General features: G+C 44.9%; 1 protein-coding gene across 1 annotated transcript in view; it reads right to left on the reverse strand.

Annotated features, from left to right (window-relative positions):
* Nucleotides 1-21899, reverse strand: part of LOC308676592 (integrin alpha-L-like) — an 87614-nt gene that overhangs the window by 53048 nt on the left and 12667 nt on the right. The gene's annotated exons all lie outside the window — the stretch shown is intronic.

Consider the following 21899-nt stretch of genomic DNA (forward strand, 5'->3'; position numbering starts at 1 on the left):
CAGGGGAAGGGCCTTCTCTGTGGGAGCGCCAGTCCTATGGAATCAGCTCCCCCCTGAGCTTCGGATGGCCCAAGATCTCCAGTCCTTTCGCCGCGGCCTCAAAACACTCCTTTTCCACCTGGCTGACCTGGACTGACAGGCATTTTAATTATGTTTACAATTTTTAATTTATTTTTAATTTTTAATTTTAATTTATTGCACAGATGACTTTAATTTTAACTTTATCTTAATTTCTGTACTTATTATATGTTATTGTTGTTAGCTGCCCTGAGTCCTTCGGGAGATAGGGCGGGATATAAGTCCCATTAATAAATAAATAAATAAATAAATTCAATGGCACTGAGAAAAGTGACTTATGACCGTTTTTCAGTTGACTATTGCAGCATCGCCAGGGTCACGTGATCAAAATTCAGACGCTTGGCAACTGGCATGTATCTATGATGGTTGTGGTGTCCCGGGGTCATGTGATCATCACCCTTTTTGACCTTCTGACAAGCAAAGTCAATGAGGAAGCTAGATTCACTTAACAACCTTGTTACTAACTTAACAGCAGTGATTTACTTAACAAGTGTGTCAAGAAAGGTATGGTAAGGTTTCTGGGTTTAAGGTGAATAGTAATAAGACTAAGATATTATCTAAGAATATATCTATGAGTGAAAGGGAAATGTTAATTAAACTAACAGGTTTTGAAATAGTAAAAAAGGTTAAGTATTTAGGAGTGTATATTGCAGCTTCAAATGTAAAATTATATAAGAATAACTATGAAACATTATGGTTGAAGGTACAAAGGGATTTAAATAATTGGAAAAAATTACAATTATCTTTATTGGGAAGAATCACAGTTGTTAAAATGAATGTTCTGCCAAAGTTTCTCTTTTTGTTTCAAATGATACCTATATTGAAAAAGGATGCCAACCTTGATGAATGGCAGAAGGGTATTAATAAATTTATTTGGGCGGGGAAACAGTATGTATGTGTATGTATGTGTAAACGATGTCAGAGTAGTAATGCTTGTTAAATGTTGTGGAGTGACGTAAACATTATGTGAATGCAGCTAATGTCTCTTCCTTAGGGCTAAGTTGTAACACCAGCCAGCCACCTAGGATGAGCTTTCACAGACTGTGAGTCAATTCAAGCCCAGATATCTATATTAGGAATTCATGGCGAAGTAGATCTCGGAAAGAAATTAGTTTAGCTCACATTTGAAAGCCAAGTCATCCAACTTTGCATTTTCAAACAAATACACAAGCTGAAATATAGTACCCATTGGGAATGGACGCTTGCTAATGAAAATTCAATTACTGCAATGTTATACTAGGAAGAATTGTTTGCAAAACTGTATATATATTTGGAAAAATTGAAAACAAAGTGCCTTTGCCTCCATGCTCTTACACTTTCACAAAGTCAATAAGATGTAGCTTTTTACTCTGCTTTCTGGATTTGGTATTACTGTATATCGTATCTTGTTTCTCCTAGCTGGGGGAATGTGAGTTGTACTATTGGAGCTTGGGATATTAGGGACTGTATCTATTTATGATTTTTTCTTTTATCCAGCTGTTGTATCAGGTATGTCTGCTGTTTAGCATTATGACTACAGTGATGTAGAAACCCAAGAAGTAAATTAATTAAAATATGCATCAAATTATGTACAAAATTCAATGGGAACTTTAACAGAAAACACCCAGGTTGGATTGACTGAGGCTGATGTACTCTCAACAAGTGATGCAGGAAAACACAAACTTATATCACAGAAAGGGAGAGAGAGAGAGAGAGAGAGAAACACACACACACACACACACACACACACAGAGAGAGAGAGAGAGAGAGAGAGAGAGAGAGAGAGAGAGAGAGAGAGAGAGAGAGAGAGAGAGAGAGAGAGAGAGAATAGGAAATGTAGAAAATCTTCAATTGTACTTATCATGCATTCTGTTGGTGGCCACTGTCTGTACCAGGCCTGCAAACAGAAGTGCTGAAAAATTATCCAAAATTAGCTAGATCACGACTCTGAACCCTGAAGCTTTTACTTCTCAAGTTCTTAGCAGCACAACCTATTTAGAAATTACTTCTAACACTTCCCAACACAGCAGACATTCTTCTGGAACTGGCTGCTTACAATATTGAGTTTTGATGAATGTAAATATACAATTTAAATAACATTTTATTGATTTGGGGTTGGTCTGCAAACACCACCCATAAGCAATATTTCTCAACCTTGGCAACTTAAAGAAGAACAGATTTCCACCCCCAGAATTCCCCAGGCAGCACTACCGATCTATTCTATAGGGCATGATTGCTTGCTGATCCCGGCCCTGAACCATTGTAATTTTATTGAATGAAGAGCATTTTGTTAGATGTTTTGTGCCAGCCATGGCAGTTCCCCAAAAGGGTCATCAGATGGAGGCAAAGAGGCTTCTTTGCTTCCACTGATGAGCCAAGGGTCTCAGACCCGACAGCCCCATTGGCGAGAGAGTTTTATGGTCAGGGAGGGACCAAGACCCCCCATAAATACCTCTGCACGAGGGGCTGCTCTTTGTTCTTGTTCTAATTCTAATTCTAGTTCTACTTCTACTCCTAGCCCCTAGTTCTTCTGTTTTAGTTATGTAATGCTAGCTTGTTTTCTTTTCTTTTATTTCTCTCTCACATGCAGGCATGAATGCTTTCATGCCAAGTATTTCTTTCTCTTTGATCTATCATTGAATAAAGCTAATATGATTGCATCTCTGCGTGATGCTCTTACTTGGAAGCACCTTTAACGATCCATCGTGAGATCACCTCACAAGTTGGTAGCCAGAGGATGGTTTAAAGGAACGCTTCCAAGCCAGCCAGGAACTATACTACAAGATGTCTGAAAGATCCAGCTCAAATCTATTTATAACGGATGGCAGGATTTCTCCTATCGTGACCAGGAGTCATCGATCAAAGACGGCGTCCCTGCCTACATCCAAGACTTCAGTCCCTGAAGCAATCTCCACTGCAGGTGAGAGCACAAATGACCTTCATCCCGTCAGAGGATCCAGCAGAGCAACTGGGAGTTCACTGCATGCCTTTCTACCCCTGAACGCCACAGAGGAAAACTTAGAAAGCTTGCAGACTGCCCAAGACTGCTCAGATGCTGCAGAGACGGACCTGGCTGAAGCCAAACGCCACGTGAGTAAGCTGACTGCACAGGAACGTGAAGAGCTGCTTAAAGAGATCTTTGCAATGCGGGGGGGGGGGGAGGCAGCCCAGGAAACAGCTCAGAAAGCCTCAGAACCCCTGGTGAGCCTTTCCCTAGCGACCACGAGGCTTCCAAATATGGTGCCCGCCACCCTTAGTGACCCCGGGACCCCAGGGCTTTTGGCGCGAACCCCCCCACCCAGCTGTGAGCTACAGCTTCCTGGGGCAAGCGGAAACAAGATGGCTCCGCCCACATGGTCTGGAACAGGAAACAAGATGGCGGCCCCCAGTAACCCCACACGGTCTAACAAAGACAAGCCTTTTTTAAGCCTGGAAAGCCAGCAATCCCTGGCATCCAGCCAAAATAGCATGCAATCCCTGGCATCCAGCCGAAATAGCATGCAATCCCTGGCATCCGGCCAAAGCAGCATGCAAATTCCTGAGTTCTCCCCACCACAAAGCCTAAAGTCCAATGATGACAATGAGGTCTGTCCAGCCGAGACTCAAACAAATGCTGCAGCCATTCAGGCTGCCATCCAGCTCCTAACTGCTGCCCTGGGGCCCAAAAAGATGTTGGGGGTAGCCACCCCCCCTCCAAGGCCTCCCATCCTCTCCCCAGGGCCCAACTGCCGGGGGGGATCCAGCCTGCAGCCTCCCAACAATCAACCCCCGCGGTCTCCCACCTTCTCTTCAGGTCTTCAGGACCAGCGATGGGCTTATCAAGGCAATCCAGGCAATCCATGTGCTTGCAATTCTCAGGAGGAATCATTGCAGGATAAAACAAAGACTCAAATGTAGACCGGGAAATCTGGGCTCCGCCCCCCCAATGCCTCATGGGAAGAAGGGGAAAATCCTGAACAATGCCCTCCCCCGGATCACGTGGTTTCCGGCCACGCCCATCTGGAGTCACTAAATAATCAACAAGAAAAAATTCCCTCCTTGACCACTAGAGGGATACCTTCACCATTTATGTCTATGGACACTTTTGAAATGTATCAAAAAGGAACTGAAAGGGACTTTTCCACATCTGCTAATCTTCCAAACAACTTTAAAAAACTACAACTTGGGGGCGAGAATTACGACAGTTGGAATAGAGACGTCCAGGTGTGTCTCTTAAAGAATGGGACTCTAGAGATGGTAATGAAAACTCCTTCTTTACCCTGGGGACCTCGAGAAGAATGGATGCATCGCCAGGCTTTCACCACGCTACTGGACTCTTTGGATGGCAACTTGTACGCCAGCATTCCAGATGGACTCAAAGCTGGTGAGGTTTGGCAGTTATTACGCAATTTATTCCACAGCGATACCCTTGGTTCACTCACCCGACTCACATCTGAGCTTTACAACACCAAACTGAGGTTTGGTGCTAGTATGCCTGAACATCTTACAAAATTAACGGCACTCAGAGCTGAACTGATACCCAGAAGTTTCCCGGTGACTGATACGAACATGGTTGCTATCATTCTAGCTTCCCTAGACAGGAGTTGGAGCAATTTCATTGTTTCACTGGAAGGGGCCAGGAGGGAAGACATAAATCTGTCCTACCTCACAGGGAGACTCATCGAGGAAGATAGAAGGAGAAGAAATGCAGGAGAATACGCCAGAGTCACCACTCAGCAAGTCAGAAGGGGGCGCCACAACTCAGAGCAAATTAATGCTCTAATTAAGTGTTTCATCTGTGGCTCTGAGGAGCACCTCAAGAAAGACTGCCCCCATAAACAACAACCCCCTAAACGTGGTCCCAATCAAGTAAGGGGCGTGGCAGGGGCAAAGGAAATATCAAGGGAAATTTTCTTCATACTTGTTCCCTCACCCCCACAACAAGGGCTGATAGCTCCACTGACTTATGGTTACTGGACTCTGGAGCTTCTTCTCACATTACAAATATGAGTCAAGGTTTTAACAGGTTAAAGAAAATTAACTCATCTGTCAAAGTGGCAAATGGTGATACAGCTTTAGTTGTTGGGGAGGGTTTTGTGTCTGTATCTGGACTTGGAAAAGTGGAAGGTGTTTTGCATGCTCCTTCCATTGCCAACAACCTATTAAGCATTACCAAATTGTGTGATGATGACAAAGTGGAAGTTTTATTTCGCAAGGGGGGAGGTCATGTCACCCGGGACCAGAGGGTCATTGGAAATATTTCCATCATAAATGGCTTACCATATTTTTCTCCCAAGCCACCACAGCCTGCCCCAAGGCTTTCCAAGGGCAGTGTGGGCAAGGAGCCTGAATCTCAGCAGGCACCTACAGCACCACTCAAAGCAACTAGAGCCAAGAGGGTGTCGGTGGGGAAGCCGCTTCACGATAAGTGCGCACACTTATTGCACAGAAGGCTAGGTCATGCAAGCTTCCCTGTAGTTAAAAAGATGGGAGAATTTGCTGAGGGAGTCCAGCTCAAGGACTGTGACGTGTTTCTGGACTGTGCCATTTGCAAGAAAACAAAGAGGAAGGCTGCCCCTACCTCAAAGGTGTCATTACGTAAGACTCAATACTCGTACCAACTAGTACATGTTGATTTGGTTGGGCCTTTTACACCATCCCTAGGAAAGAAAAAGTATTTTCTCACTGCCGTTGATGATTTTTCACGATACGGCCACGTGTATACCCTCACAGAAAAATCTGAAGCCTTTGACGCCATAAAGTCACTGTACAACTTCGTAGAGACCCAGTACAAGACCAAGATCGCACAACTGCAGAGCGATCGCGGGGCTGAGTTCATGTCCCGAAAGTTCCAGGACTGGGTAAGACGTAAGGGCATCCGCCATTTTCTTACTGCACCATTCACCCCTTCGCAAAATGGTGTAGCTGAGAAAAGAAATGGAATCCTGCAAACCATGATGCGTAGTCTGATTGCAGACGCTGGTGTCGCAGAATCATACTGGGGAGAGGCGGTCCACTACGCCAATTACACCTTAAACCGCACCTGGAGCAGTGTTGTGAACCAGACCCCATATTTCCTGGTTCACGGTAGGAAACCAAATCTGGCACATTTGCGTGTGTTTGGTTCCTACGCATGGGTGCACATCCCCAAGCAGCTGCGGAAGAAGGGGAGATCTGTTTCCCAGAGACTAAGGTTCTTGAGCTATGCTCCTGGCTCCAAGGCCTATCGTTTCCTGGGAGAAGGGGGCAGGCCTGTGACTTCCCAATCTGCCTCTTTCGAAGAGGATTCCAATTGGACCCAGATCCACTCAAATGATCTGAGCCCATATGCCAACCGACCCAGCAAAGGCACACCGACCACGACATCACCTGAGACGACCACATACCCTGCCACCGACGAAAGTGAGGAACAAGACGAAGATGCGTCCAGTCCCATGGAGGAAGACACGCCGTCTTCACCCCCAGCGACGCCTCAGAGACCCGCGGAAGAAAAGAGCGGTGAGTGGCAGAAGGTAAGGAGGTCAAAGCGGTCCAACAAAGGGGTCCCGCCAAAGAGAATTGACATTGGCCACATCGCGTCTGTCAACAGCGTTGTGGTCACCCCAAAATCCTTCTCTGACATCCAGGAGCTGCCCATCGAAGAGCAGGAGAAATGGCAGCTCGCAATGGAGAAGGAGATGCAGAGCTTAAAGAAACTCAAAGTCTTCACCCCCCAGCAACCACCAAAGGAGAGGAAAGTCATTGGCACAAGGTGGGTTTACAAAGCCAAACCACTTGCCAATGGCCTCTACCTATATAAGGCCCGTTTAGTAGCCCAGGGCTTCGCTCAGCGCTATATGGAAGACTACGCCGAGACGTACTCTCCAACCGTCCGCGCAGAGAGCGTCAAGGCCGCCCTCGTGACTGCAGCCGCTCTGGGAGAAGAAGTCTTCCAATTCGACATCCAGACGGCTTACCTCCACGCCAACTTGGACCGGCAGATCTACGTGAGGGCTCCTCCTGGCTACCAGCAAGAAGGGGGAAATACGTGGTTGCTCCACAAAGGGTTATATGGTCTCAAGCAGTCAGGGAAATTATGGTATGACTGTCTTAGAAAGAGTTTAGAACGAGTTGGTTTCCATGCATCTCATGCAGATGAATGTGTTTTCACACGCAATTCCAAGGGTACCACAGAACGGGTGTTAGTTTATGTGGACGACCTATTATATGTAGGGCCTGACAAGGAAGGGTGTGATGAATTTGCCAAGGCCCTGGAAGAAAAGTTTACTCTGAAGTCTTTGGGGCGGGTTGACAAGTACTTGGGTGTGCATATTTTGGCCACTAAGGGGGGGTTCGCTCTATCTCAAAAAGAAAAGATAGAGGAATTACTGGCCAAATGCAAAATGACAGAATCTAATCCTACGCATAGCCCAATGCAAAGCGACTTTTACAACCACACCCATAAGGACGGTCCTGAGTTCACAGATAACACGCTTTACAGATCTGTGATTGGCTCCTTGCTATACATCAGCAATTGGAGCAGACCTGACATAGCTTTAGCTGTGAATCTATTGTCCAGGCACGTGGAACACCCAAAGGAATTCCACTGGACTGCTGTTAAAAGGGTACTTAGATACCTAAAGGGCACAGCTGATGCCCTCCTTATGCTAGAACCAGAGAAGGGGAAGACGGCCCAGCTCTCCGCTTACTCAGACGCAGACTGGGCTGGCGACACCAAAACTAGACGGAGCACTTCTGGTTTCCTCATATTGCTAAATGGCTGTCCAATACATTGGCATGTTAGACAGCAAAAATTTATTTCTTGCTCCACGGCCGAGGCTGAATATGCCAGCCTGTCAGACACGGCCAATGATTTGACTTGGTTCAATGAGCTAATAACAAGCATCTGGGCATCTCCTCCTCTGCCCATCCAAATTCTAGAGGACAACACGGCCGCAATTGCAATCTCGGGCGCTTATGCAGTAGGATCTAGGTCTCGGCACATAGACATATGCTATAAAAATGTCAGACAGCTTACCAAAAAGGGTTTCATTCATGTTGAACACTGTAACACAACTGACCAGATAGCTGACCTGTTCACCAAACCTGTTCCCATTGACCGGCACAACCTTCTGTGTAAGCGTTTGTGTTTGGCCTTCTGAATGTTTTTATGCATGTCTATGACACCTACTCGCCCCTCACATACATTCACTGGTCCCTGTCATTGGCTGGCAAGAAGGGGAATTGTTAGATGTTTTGTGCCAGCCATGGCAGTTCCCCAAAAGGGTCATCAGATGGAGGCAAAGAGGCTTCTTTGCTTCCACTGATGAGCCAAGGGTCTCAGACCCGACAGCCCCATTGGCGAGAGAGTTTTATGGTCAGGGAGGGACCAAGACCCCCCATAAATACCTCTGCACGAGGGGCTGCTCTTTGTTCTTGTTCTAATTCTAATTCTAGTTCTACTTCTACTCCTAGCCCCTAGTTCTTCTGTTTTAGTTATGTAATGCTAGCTTGTTTTCTTTTCTTTTATTTCTCTCTCACATGCAGGCATGAATGCTTTCATGCCAAGTATTTCTTTCTCTTTGATCTATCATTGAATAAAGCTAATATGATTGCATCTCTGCGTGATGCTCTTACTTGGAAGCACCTTTAACGATCCATCGTGAGATCACCTCACACATTTAAATCACAAGATGTCTTTAGCAAACTATAATGCTTGCATTCATTCACACTATCTACTCAGGTCAGATCATACCACACCATGATTTAGCATCTTGTGTGTCTCCATTGATGTTAACCTAACTGTAAGGCCTGGAGGAACATTGTCCATAGGGTCGCGATGGGTCGGACACGACTTTGCAGCTAACAACAACAACATTAGCTTGCTCAGCACCATTGTACTTATAAACTATTTTATTTTGGCTTAGGTGTTTTGTTTTGTTTTTTAGTTAGTCTGATGAGCTCACCTACGTCTTGGCCAAAGAAAAGCACACAGAAAAGACAGCCTGGAAATATTTTAATCAAATGACAGGCCTAATTTTCTGTCTCTTGACGCTGAAAGAGCAACTACTATAGCTGCTACTTCTGTGCTTCTCCATACACTAAAACCAGGCAGTGCAGACTAAAAGAGGAAGGATCCTTTCCCACGTTGATGTGTGATCAAAAGTGCCGTGCCCTGGGAGTTAACGAAAGTGAAATAGTTTAATAAAACAGAAGACACGCCTGGAGCAAGAAGAAGATTTCAGATCAGTGTTTCTCAATTTGGCAATTTAAGATGTGTAGACTACAACTCCCAGAATTCCCCAGCCAGCATAGTGGAAATGAATGGAATTTCCAGATTGGGGGATTTTTCATCTGGCTTTAGAACCATGCATCATGTACAGTAATTCATGTACAGAAGCAGCAAACACTAAAGTTTGCTGCTAACTCTTCTATTTTGGCCACTGACTTAATCAGCATAAAATTATCAGAAGGAAGCTTTTTTCATGGTTTTTTTAATAAACATCAAGGCGTACTGATCAGTCTGCGGCTTAAGGGCCAGTCAAAGCATCCTGTTATGCAAAAATCAAGCCCGCAACAAGTATCTTTTTCTCCACTATTTTTTCAATTTCCAGTTTTCTGTCCATTTTTTTCCCTACCTTTCCCTTTAATACCCTTCAACTCAATCTTGGTCAACTGGAGGCTAAAACATATAAAGAACAGTTGCAAGAATTGGGTATGTCTAGTCTGGTGAAAAACAGGGACGCGGTGGCTCAGTGGGTTAGGACGCTGAGCTTGTCGATCAGAAGGTCGGCAGTTTGGCGGGTCGAATCCCGAGTGCCGCGTAACAGAGTGAGCGCCTGTTACTTGTCCCAGCTTCTGCCAACCTAGCAGTTCGAAAGCACGTAAAAATGCAAGTAGAAAAATAGGGACCACTACGGTGGGAAGGTAACAGCGTTCCGTGCGCCTTTGGCGTCTAGTCATGCCGGCCACATGACCACGGAGACGTCCTCGGACAAGCGCTGGCTCTTCGGCTTTGAAACGGAGATGAGCACTGGCCCCTAGAGTCAGAAACGACTAGCATGCATGTGCAGGGAACCTTTACCTTTACCTCAGTCTGGTGAAAAGAAGGACTATGGGGCAACATGATAGCAATATTTCAATATCTGGGGAGCTGCCACAAAGAAGAGGGGGATCAAGCTATTCTCCAAAGCCCCTGAAGGCAGGAAAAGAAGCAACAGATGGAAACTAATCAAGGAGGGAAGCAACCTAGAACTAAGGAGAAATTTCCTAACAGTTAGAGCAATTAATCAGTGAAATGACTTGCCTCCAGAAGTTGTGGGTGCTCCAACACTGGAGGCTTTTAAGAAGACACTGCACAACCGTCTGTTTGAAATGAAACAGAGTTTTCTGCTTGAGCAGGAACTTGGACTAGAAGACCAACTGGGTCCTTTCCAACTCTGTTATTCTGTTAATTTCTTTCAGTTCTCAGTTTTCTGTCATTTTCTTTCCATTTCCAGTCAATTGACTGTTGACGGGAGGACAGAGGTCCACCCCGAGATCTCTCGTTTGTGGAGTCCCTCAGGGGTCAGTCCTCTCTCCCCTCCTGTTCAACATCTACATGAAGCCGCTGGGTGAGCTCATTCGTGGTTTCAGGGTGGGGTATCACCAGTACACTGATGATACCCAACTTTTTCTTTCCACCCCGACCCAACCCAGTGATGCCCTCACTGTGATGTCCCGTTGCCTGGAGGCGGTCCAGGTTTGGATGGGGAGAAACAGACTTCGTCTCAATCCTGACAAGACTGAGTGGCTGTTCATACCGGCATCTCGGGCTGACCAGCCTTCTCCATCATTAACAATAGGGGATGAGGTATTACCCCCCGTTGATAGGGCTCGCAACTTGGGAGTCCTCCTGGATTCAGGGCTCAGTTTGGAAGATCATATACGAGCTGTGACCAGGGGGGCTTTTGCCCAGATTCGCCTGGTGCGCCAGTTGCATCCCTATCTGGACCAAGATGCTCTACATACAGTCACTCATGCGCTCGTGACCTCCCGGTTAGACTACTGCAACGCTCTCTACATGGGGCTGCCCTTGAGGACCACCCGAAGGCTTCAACTGGTGCAGAATTCAGCCGCGCGAGTTTTGATGGGAGCTTCCCGATACTCCCATGTAACACCTCTTCTCCGTGAGCTGCATTGGCTTCCGGTTGCCCTCCAGGTGAGATTCAAGGTGCTGGTAATGACCTATAAAGCCCTAAATGGCTTGGGTCCGGACTATCTAAGGGAACACCTGCTGCCAGCATCATCTTCCCATTGTCCTGTGCGCCCCCACAGGGAGGGCCTTCTCAGGGTACCGCCAGTTAATGAATGCCAGCGGGTTATTCCCAGGGGAAGGGCGTTCTCTGTGTGTGCGCCTGCCCTATAGAACCAACTACCCACAGAACTTAGGACTGCCCCCGACCTTCGCTCATTTCGCCGGGACCTGAAAACTTGGCTCTTCGATCTGTTTGGTCCAGACTGTGGGGTTGTTAATTTAACTGGGTTTTAGATTTACTCTTGGGGCTTGAATTTAATTTGTTTTAATTGTTTTTATTTTTTTGTATTCATGGTTTTAACTGCCCTGTAAACCGCCCTGAGTCCTATGGGAATAGGGCGGTATACAAATCCAATAAAATAAATAAATAAATAAATAAATAAATTCCCAATTGTCTACCTAGTGAGGCCGATTCCAGATATAACTCCTATAGGGAGGGAAGTGACAGAAGACCCATTATTTGCCTCTCGTTGTTCTTAATTTAGACAGAAAAATGACATGCTCAATGGTGCCCATAGAGCTGATTGGGGAGCTAGGCATCCCTCAAAAAACAAGGGCGCACTGGGGGCCCTTGGCAAGGCACACTGGGACATACATACATTCATGGATGCTCCCTCCTGTGCATTTTCTTTCCCCCCCCCAAGCCCCCAGTGCCGGTTGTCTCTTTCCCAGTATTTTACTGTATTCCTATTCAGATTTAGCCTCTCTCTCCCTCTCCCTCCCCCCAATTTTTTCTCTCTCCCTTTCTTATTCTCTGTGTTTCTCTCCTTCCACGCCACTTAAGCAGTAGTGCAAAATTCTGTAATTTCTCTATTTCCTTCAACTTAAGATAAAACTTGGTGCCTGGAAGATCAATACTGTTGCAATCAAATGCAGAAGCATTCTTTCTCTCAAGGGTCTCTAGAAAGAGAAGAGGAAGGGACCAGATTACACCTCAGATATATTTCTAAAAAAAATATCTGGGGTCTTCTACGTTTTCTAGACTTGAAGTAGCAGCAGTAGCCCTGCTGAGATTAAGCCCACTGCAGTCAGGACTATAGGGACGCGGTGGCTCAGTGGGTTAGAACGCTGAGCTTGTCGATCAGAAGGTCGGCAGTTTGGTGGGTTGAATCCCGAGTGCCACGTAACAGAGTGAGCGCCTGTTACTCGTCCCAGCTTCTGCCAACCTAGCAGTTCGAAAGCACGTAAAAATGCAAGTAGAAAAATAGCGACCACTATGGTGGGAAGGTAACAGCGTTCCGTGTGCCTTTGGCGTCTAGTTATGCCGGCCACATGACCACGGAGACATCCTCGGACAAGTGCTGGCTCTTCGGCTTTGAAACGGAGATGAGCACCGGCCCCTAGAGTCGGAAACGACTAGCACGCATGTGCGGGGGAACCTTTACCTTTAGCTTTTTAGTCAGGACTATAGTGGCTCGGGAACCATCTCATCCCAATTTCATTGACCCGTCCCACCTGGTCAGGTAGGGAGGACATGGTGTGAAACCCATCGGTTAAAGAATTTTGAATTGTGGGATCTAGGAGGTGGGCCTTCTCAGGCACCCTCCACACTCTTTCAAGTATCTTACCCCCAGAAATCAAGTGGAAACCGCCCCCCCCACACACACACTTTCAGCCTTCCAGAAGAGGTTTAAGACCTGGGAGTCAAAGAGTGTGATGCAACCTTGCAGGTAGCGGGTGGCTTGAGGGCACTCCTTCTGCCTCGTTCATTTTTTAATTTTGATTTCTTACTTTTAATTTGGTAAATTGTAACCTTACTTTTTATTTTATTTTCAACTGTGCTTTTAGTCATGTTTTTACATTATTTTATGAGGCGGTTTGTCAGCCATTCAGAATCACTTAGACGAGAGGGGCAGCGTAGAAATTTGCTGAACGAGTTAATGAACGAATGTCTAAAATCGGTCCTTATCCCTACAGTACAGGTAATCCTCAACCTACAACAGTTCATTTAGTGACCATCCACAGTTACAACGGCACCGGAAAAAAGTGACTTATGACCATTTTTCACACTTACGACCGTTGCTGCATCCCCTTGGTCACATGATCAAAATTTGGATACTTGACAACTGGTTCATATTTCTGTGATCCCCTTTTGTGACCTGCTGACAAGCAAAGTCAGTGGGGAAGCCAGATTCACTCAACAGCAATGTTACTAACTTAGCAACTGTAATGATTCACTTAACAACTGTGGCAAGAAAGGCCGTAAAATGGGCAAAGCTCACTTAACCAATGCTTCACTTAGCAACATAAATTTTGGGCTCAACTGTGGTCAAAAGTCGAGGACTACCTGTATCCTACCATTGTGGTGTTACATTTATTTCATTGTATTTATTTATTAAACAAATTTACATAACTGCCCAACTTACACAGAGGTCATTCAAGGCGGCTTGCAAAATTGCATTCCTGTGCTGAGAAGTGGAATCATTGCGACATTTTATTTCTCTCCACTGAAACTGCAACTAGAGGAAATGCTACTGCTTTCCCACATGTTGGAAGAAAAAAAAAACACAGTGTGCTAGCTTTTGGCAACTCTGCATCTCCTTTCCATCTTGGTCCAATGACAGAGCTGGCCGTAATAAGGCAGAGCACCAAGGTCTTTCCAAGGAAGACTTTTTATGCACCATCACCCTGTCTCATTTCTCCTTTGAAGTTTGTGAATGAAATCAATTCTTAGGATTAGCAGCCCTCCATTTAGAACAGGGTTTTTCAATCTTGGCACCTTAAGATGCATGAATTTCAACTCCCAGAATTCCCTAGACAGCTGTGCTGGGTGTACTGGCTGGGGAATTCTGGGAGTTGAAGTCCACGCGTATTAAATTGCCGGTTGGAAAACCCTGATTTAGAATTTCTCTGCTGGTTGAGTGTTATAGTATGTATCGCTTTCAAAATAGATCAGGAATGTCCTCTGATCAATAATGCTCCAGCTGGATTATTGATTAGGGCTAAAGTTACCAGACTTCTGGCAAAATGAACCACATCCTCCTTTTCATCTCATTTCAGGCATAGGTTCAAAATCGATTATTGTCTGGTTTTCTAAGTTCCTTGTTTTTCTCTTTTCTGGACACTTCACAACAGTAGCGACTGAAACTTTTGTGTTCTTTGACTGTATTAGATTGCCTGTTCTTTCTTTTCCACATCACCAATTCTTTGTTGTCACAAGCATAGCTTCTTGAAAAGAAACGCTTTGTTGGAAAAATATTGTGGTTGAAAAATCTTTTTCTAATGCTGTAAAAAGTAATTTTATATACATGTAAGGCTAAATAATTTTTTTTTGCAGTTTTTTGCTGCAGTTTTTGTCGCCCCCCCCTTTTCTAATTGTCCATGTTCTTTTTTGCCTGTTCAGATATTTGATAATCCTAATTAGGGCTGATATACTCTGTTTTTTTCCCTTTAAAAGGTAAAGGTTCCCCTGCACATGCGTGCTAGTCGTTTCCGACTCTAGGGGCCGGTGCTCATCTCCGTTTCAAAGCCAAAGAGCTAGCACTTGTCCGAGGACGTCTCCGTGGTCATGTGGCCAGCATGACTGGATGCCAAAGGCACACGTAACGCTGCTACCTTCCCACCGTAGTGGTCCCTATTTTTCTACTTGCATTTTTACGTGCTTTCGAACTGCTAGGTTGGCAGAAGCTGGGACGAGTAACAGGCGCTCACTCTGTTACGCGGCACTCGGGATTCAATCCGCTAAACTGCCGACCTTCTGATCGACAAGCTCAGCGTCCTAACCCACTGAGCCACCGCGTCCCTTTTTTCCCTTTAGACTGTGTTTATTTATTTATATGCTGCCTTTATTATTTTTATAAATAACTTGGGGCCACAAATATACCTAATATTCCTTCTTCCTCCTTTTTATCCCTACATACAACAATCCTGTGAAGTGGTTTGGGCAGAGTGACTGACCCAGTCATCCAACTGGCTTTCATGCTTAAGGCAGGACTAGAACTCTTAGTCTTCTGGTGATTGACCCAAAGTCAGCCAACTGGCTTTCATGCTTAAGGCAGGACTAGAACTCTTAGTCTTCTGGTGATTGACCCAAAGTCAGCCAACTGGCTTTCATGCTTAAGGCAGGACTAGAACTGACAGTCTCCTGTTGATTGGTCCAAAGTCATCCAATCAGGTTTCACACCTAAATCAGGATTAGAACTCACCTTCTTCTGTTTTCTGGGCCAGCACTTTAATCACTAGACCAAACTGGCTCTATATCGTGTCTATATCTAAACACTGTACAGTACAGGGTTGGACTAGAAGACCTCCAAGGTCCCTTCCAGCTCTGTTGTTCTCTTCATCTTTTTCTAATAGACCAGTAATCATCAACAATGAAAACTGATGTTTCCAATGTAAAACATTGCTTGGTTGATTGATTGATTGATTGATTGATTGATTGACTGAATAGCAGTAACTTAACAATGAATGTACAATTGATAGGCCACAGTCCATATACTCACTGAATGTCGCACTTCTAACAAGACAAAATACAGTTGCCTCCTGGTTTTCAGCAGAAGTAATTTCCAAGTGGGTGGATACTGCCTATCTATTGCTGTGTAGTACTTTTAATCATGAATTGCAATGGAAAACTTGTGCACTGTATAAGAGTCACATGTGATGAGCGGTACAGAAATATGATGAATGAATATATAAATATAAATTTAATAACCAGGTAAAGAGTTAAATGTTGCAGAAAAATGCAGGGACTATAAAATAATTGAGGGATGCGGTGGCTCAGCGGGTTTGGACGCTGAGCTTGTCGATCAGAAGGTCGGCAGTTTGGCGGGTCGAATCCCGAGTGCCGCATAACAGAGTGAGCGCCTGTTACTCATCCCAGCTTCTGCCAACCTAGCAGTTCGAAAGCACGTAAAAATGCAAGTAGAAAAACAGGGACCGCTACGGTGGGAAGGTAACAGCGTTCTGTGCGCCTTTGGCGTCTAGTCATGCCGGCCACATGACCACGGAGACGTCCTCGGACAAGCGCTGGCTCTTCGGCTTTGAAACGGAGATGAGCACCGGCCCCTAGAGTCGGAAACGACTAGCACGCATGTGCGGGGGAACCTTTACCTTTACCTTATAAAATAATTAATACTGTTTCCCTTCTGTCTAATCATCAAGTATTAAGTGCCTGGATATTAGGGGTTTTTTTCCCCTTTTCTTTTGTTTTTGAGATGACAGATGCTTGGTTTTAAGGTGTACAGATGCAAGCAGCTTGGCTTTTTCTCACCACCTCTCAAAACACCTAATATTTTAAAGATGGTTCCCACACCCTTTTCGATGTAAAAGGGGGGGGAGTTAGGGAGATTATGTAAAAAAAGAAAATAAAGCAGGGGAAATAGTGTTCATTACATGTGGGTGTTTATGTGTGATTTTCGCAGCACCACATGGGATCGCCGACTGGAGTGTGACTTCCCCTCTTCTGGGTAATAATAGACTTATATACTTCACAGTGCTTTACAGCCCTCTCTAAGCGGTTTACAGCCTATTGCCCCCCAACAATCTGGGTCCTCATTTTACTGACCTCGGAAGGATGGAAGGCTGAGTCAACCTTGAGCTGGTGAGAATCGAACTGCTGGCAGCCGGCAGTCAGCAGAAGTAGCCTGCAATACAGCATTCTAGCCACTGTGGCACCACGGTTCTTAGGGTAGGGGTAGAGATTAGAGATGGGAAGGCCTGGAAAAAAACTGAAAAAATTGGGGGAGGGGAGGTTTTTTCCTCCCTCATTTTTTTCCAAACAGCTTTGGGGGGGAAAGGAAAAAATTTGGCGGGGGGGAAGCCCTGTTGTTTTCTAAATTTTTCCAGTTGTTTTTTTTCCCCAGGCCTTCACATCTCTACATACTAGGAACACTATACTTTGGCTTCAAAAAAAACCCCACCTGATCACTAAATGACCACCGTCTATTTTTATTCCCAGTTCAGATTTGACAGCCTGATGTAATGGTCTGTAAAACTGACCTTGGGAAACAGGAGGAAGAAGAGTCACGGTCTAGGGGGAAATGTTCAGACACGAGATGTCTCAGCCCACAGAAGGAAAGGAGGTGTGGGAAGCACCTCAGGAAAAAAAAAACCACTCTGTAGTTCTTTGGAGAACAGTTGTTCTTTCAGATTTGCAAGATTCTCAACACAAACTTAGTGCTTTGGGTTTCTCCTTTGGACTACTGTACTTAAAATGGCTGACACCCTACCTCAATCTGTTGAGGGAATAAAGTTATAAGTCACACATTTCCAATATTGATATAACAGTAGGATCACGTCATCACTTTGATTTTGGAGAAAAGGTCTAAAAATACCACAGACAGCCTGGAAAGTAAACAAATGGATCATCAAACAATACAGAATTTCAAGAATTTTCACTTGGAATATCAATGAATAACTGTGCAAAGGCTTCGCTTCCTTAATAAGTCTTATCATGCTGGGAAAGTGGAAGAACAGAGGAGAAGAGAACAAACAGGTAGTCCTCGACCCAAACCCTAACCAGTACTGAGCCCAAAACTTACGTTGCTAAGCGAGACATTTGTTAAGTGAGTTTTGCCCCATTTTAATGACCTTTCTTGCCACATTTACTAAGTGAATCACTGCAGTTGTTAAGTTAGTACCGCAGCTGTTGGGTGAGTCTGGCTTTCCTATTGATTTTGTTTGTCAGAGGTTTGCAAAAGGTGATCACGTGATCCCGGGACGCTGCAACCGTCATAAATATGACTCAGGGGCCAAGCAGCTGGATTTTGATCGCGTGACCACGGGGGATGCTGCAACAGTTGTGTGAAAGAATGGTCATGTCACTTTTTTCAGTGCCGTTGTAACTTTGAACCATCAGTAATTGAACTGTTGTAAGTGGAGGATGTAGCAGCAAGGTGGATGAAGAAATTATAGCAATTATGGGTGCATTAATGAAAGACCTGAAGGACCACATTGAAGATAAATCTTCCTGGAGAAAATTTGTGGTGTGATTGGTGAGAATTGACACTAATTTGACAAGATACGATCAGTCAGAACCACTTCACAAATAAAGCTCCCTATTTTTATAGTTCTATATTTTACAGCAAACTTAACATTGCTGGCTGGGGAATTCTGGGAGTTGAATGTATGATAAAGTGGGCTAAACTTTTGTCTCTTATTCTTCTATTTCAAATGAAATGGTATAGGTTCGCCTGCTTGAGCAGGGGGCTGGACTAGAAGACCTCCAAGGTCCCTTCCAGCTCTATTCTATTCTAAATTTCAACAATTTCAACATTTTAGCAGTTATATGTTCATCGCTGTTATGTCTGAAATTGGCCAGGGTTGAGAAACGCTGCTCTAAAGCACTGCTTTTTCACCAAGACTTCTTCAGCACTGTAGATGCAGGGCTGACAAGCAATTAGCAAATCACTCAAGGTAAAGGAGAGAGAATTCTACGTATGAGATACTGTGAGTGTGGGTGGGAGAGAAGTGTAAAGCACATTTACACACTCCCTAACCAAGCGAATTATAAACAATGCAAACAATCAGGCGAGAGTGTGCTTTAAGTTAGGCCCCATAGCTGTAGGGGGCCTTTTCTTGAAGGAACATGATGGTTCCTTTGTGGTAGAGACAACACAGGAAATCTTGCTGCCACAATCAGACCTGTTAGATCGTGAGTTCTGGACCGCATGGTCAAGATGGACGACTCAGGACAACAGGGTTCAGCATAGTACTCTTTATTGCTACAGCACAGACTTGCCCTAACAAAGGGCAACTGCCCCTTTTATATACCTAGCCAGGTATACTTCGAACCAATCCCAATGTCCGGATTTCCCGCCAAAGGATGCCCTGCCAATCCTGACAGAGCACCCTGCCACCTGGTGGTATCAGTGGCTTATCTCTGTGTGACATCCCCTATGTACATACAGTAACAGACTTGTGGAGAAGGGCTTTTGCTGGAGAAGGGCTGAGGTGTCTGCAGACTGGTGAGGCTCAGCCAAACGCTGAGGGACACACATGCAGTTCGGCTGCCAGCTCAGAGCGAGCCAAGCTCCGTCGATCCTACCACAATGTCTCCAATGTCTTCTGTCGGCACCAACCCACTTAAGGCTATTAAGTTCGGGGTGGAGGAACACAGATGACCGTGAGATGCCAGGAAAAAGCAGTTTTTCCTGTAGCTCTTGCTGTCATCTAATGGCTATCCAGATCAGATGGTCTTAGCCCATGCCAGAAGAAGCATAAATGGACTCCTCAGCTAAGGAGAAACAATGGGCCATTGAGGGAGGCAGTTCTGGAAATCACCTTTCAAGCCATTTCTTTCCTCAAGCCCTTGTCAGGATAGGCTGGAGTTACTTGTTTAGTAACAGAAAATCTGGTCCCAATTGTGGTCGTAAATTAAGGACTATTTGTATTAACTGTGGATTGGGGGGAAAAAATCTACCAACCACTAGATGGCAGCAAAGAAATGCCTCTTCACTGTCATCTAATGGCCATCTCAATTTTTGCAGTCCAAGTTTGGAAGCTCTGATGTGACCCCACCTGAGGACAGGCCATCAGCTGCTGAGTGTAGAGAAATATGGAGATAACTCTGATGAAGAATGGATGAACGGTTGAAGGAGAAATGACAAGTCAGTCCTGGGGAAGGAGGAGGCCTAAAGAGGCTCAGAATAATCCCATCATGATTTTGCCTGATATACAGTAAGAGCGGTAGGCTTTCACAATTTTGTTACTCTGCCCTTCAAAATAAAATCTCATTCCTGGAATCTTTGTGGCATCTGTTTCCTTACCTGGCCTACTTCAAAGTCCAAGGACTGACATTAAGAGAGGACACTTAGCCCTTAAAATCCGGCTCTCCCCCCCCCCCCCCGCCTCCCCCCCCAAGTCCCTTCTGCACCAATCCAAACCTGGTTGCTTCAGTTATGGTAAGGTGGTAGCCCCTGGCAGAAACAAGCATTGGGAGCCATCCTGACCCGAAGCAAAAATTCTGAATGAAAAGAGAAAGTGCCTTTCTGGATTCCAAGAAGAATCAGGAAAGAACTTTCTAGAACAATCACCATGAGCTTCTGACCCCAAAGAGGATATGAATGGAGGCAAGATTTTCCGAACTTGCTTCTCTTCATGAGCACCTTTCATTACCAGGCTAGGTAACATCATCAGTGCAGGGAGAAATGAGCTGGTTGGCTCTTTCTGTGTGGTAGCTTTTTTCTACCAACCTTGATTAGGGCATTGTTTCTTTCCTGACCTATCTTTGGGTAGTTATCTCTTGTTTACCTAGTACTGGCTCCTGCTTCACTGGGAGTTGATTAAGATGTAAGCCGAGGAAGGATATTTTTAGGTCTTGTTTTGCTTGATCTTTGGTTGCTTCCATTCTTGAGTGGTTTATAGATCTTACCTCAGTGGATCTGTTCATGGTCAAAGTGCCAGACCTGTAGGAATTCTCTTGCATTTATGTACCAGGTTTGGTTTAAAGATGTCTAAAGTTTCCTAATTGAAATGTTGGCTGAACTGGTCAGTGTGTTATGAAATTAAGCAGGTTTTATTAAATTTCCTCATGGATGCATTCTCTCAATTTTCTGCCTGTTGCCCCTATACAATCCTTGAATTGTGTGTTGTAGATAATTCCTGTGTTGGGCCTTTGGGTTCATGCAGGATGCTCTAGATAGATTTTGTTGGTTTATTAGCTATTATGATGCCTAAGGATTATATGTTGGAAGCTCCAGAGATATTTTTCATACAAGATAAAGTTATTCTGTAGGAGTGCAATGGCTCACGTGGTTAGGACACTGGGTTGGAGGTAGCAAGCCAGTGTTTCAGACCTGAGTATTGCTGCGTGGTGGGTACACCTTAAATAGTGTCTCCGACATGAATGGGGGGGGGAATATTCTATTCATAAACTGGGCAAATTTTGTAGTGGATGCATGGAAAGACATTTTTTTTGAGGAAGCTGTGTGGATATCCATAGTTTTGGAGCATGCTATATTTCTCCTTTTTTGTTTCTGCTTTTCTGGAGTTCTGGGTTAATGCAGTGCATTTTTGCTTGACCATAGAGACTTCAGACACAGCTTCTTATGTGTGACTTTGTTCTGTGATAATTGAGCTGTTGGGGTTGTTTTGTACTACACCTGCATTTATAGTTTGTCGTTTTTCTTGCTGATGAGCATGTGCAGCAAGACTCATTTATTGCTGTTCTCTTCTTAGCATTCTGTTTGCATGGAGTTATACATGGTTCTAAGTCAGGGTTCTTCAAACTTGGCCCTTTAATGACTTGTGGACTTCAACTCCCAGAATTCCTCATCCAGGCACTCCTATTATCTAGGAGGCCTGGGATTGCACCGGGCCAATTTTTAAAAATTGGGTGAAGTGCCTAACCTTCCACTTTATCAGACACCACAACAGTATCCATCTCTGCATCTCCGATGGATTTACTCAAGCAAATGTTTGGGGGGGAAAAAATTGTACAGCTGATCCTCACAACCATCAGCCTTACTTCCACGAGAGGACAGATGACTAATATGTCTTAAGGACAGGAATGCGTGATATCTGCTTTCCCCAGTAGCCCCCTCTGAAACAACCTCTGTCCACCACTTGGTCCAGTTTATGAGTTGAGCTTAACTTCATTACAGGAAGTGCTCAACTTACAACAGTTCACTTACTGACCGTTCGAAGTTAC

This window comes from Vipera berus, assembly GCF_964194415.1.
Source record: "Vipera berus genome assembly, chromosome: W".
Classification (NCBI taxonomy): domain Eukaryota; kingdom Metazoa; phylum Chordata; class Lepidosauria; order Squamata; family Viperidae; genus Vipera; species Vipera berus.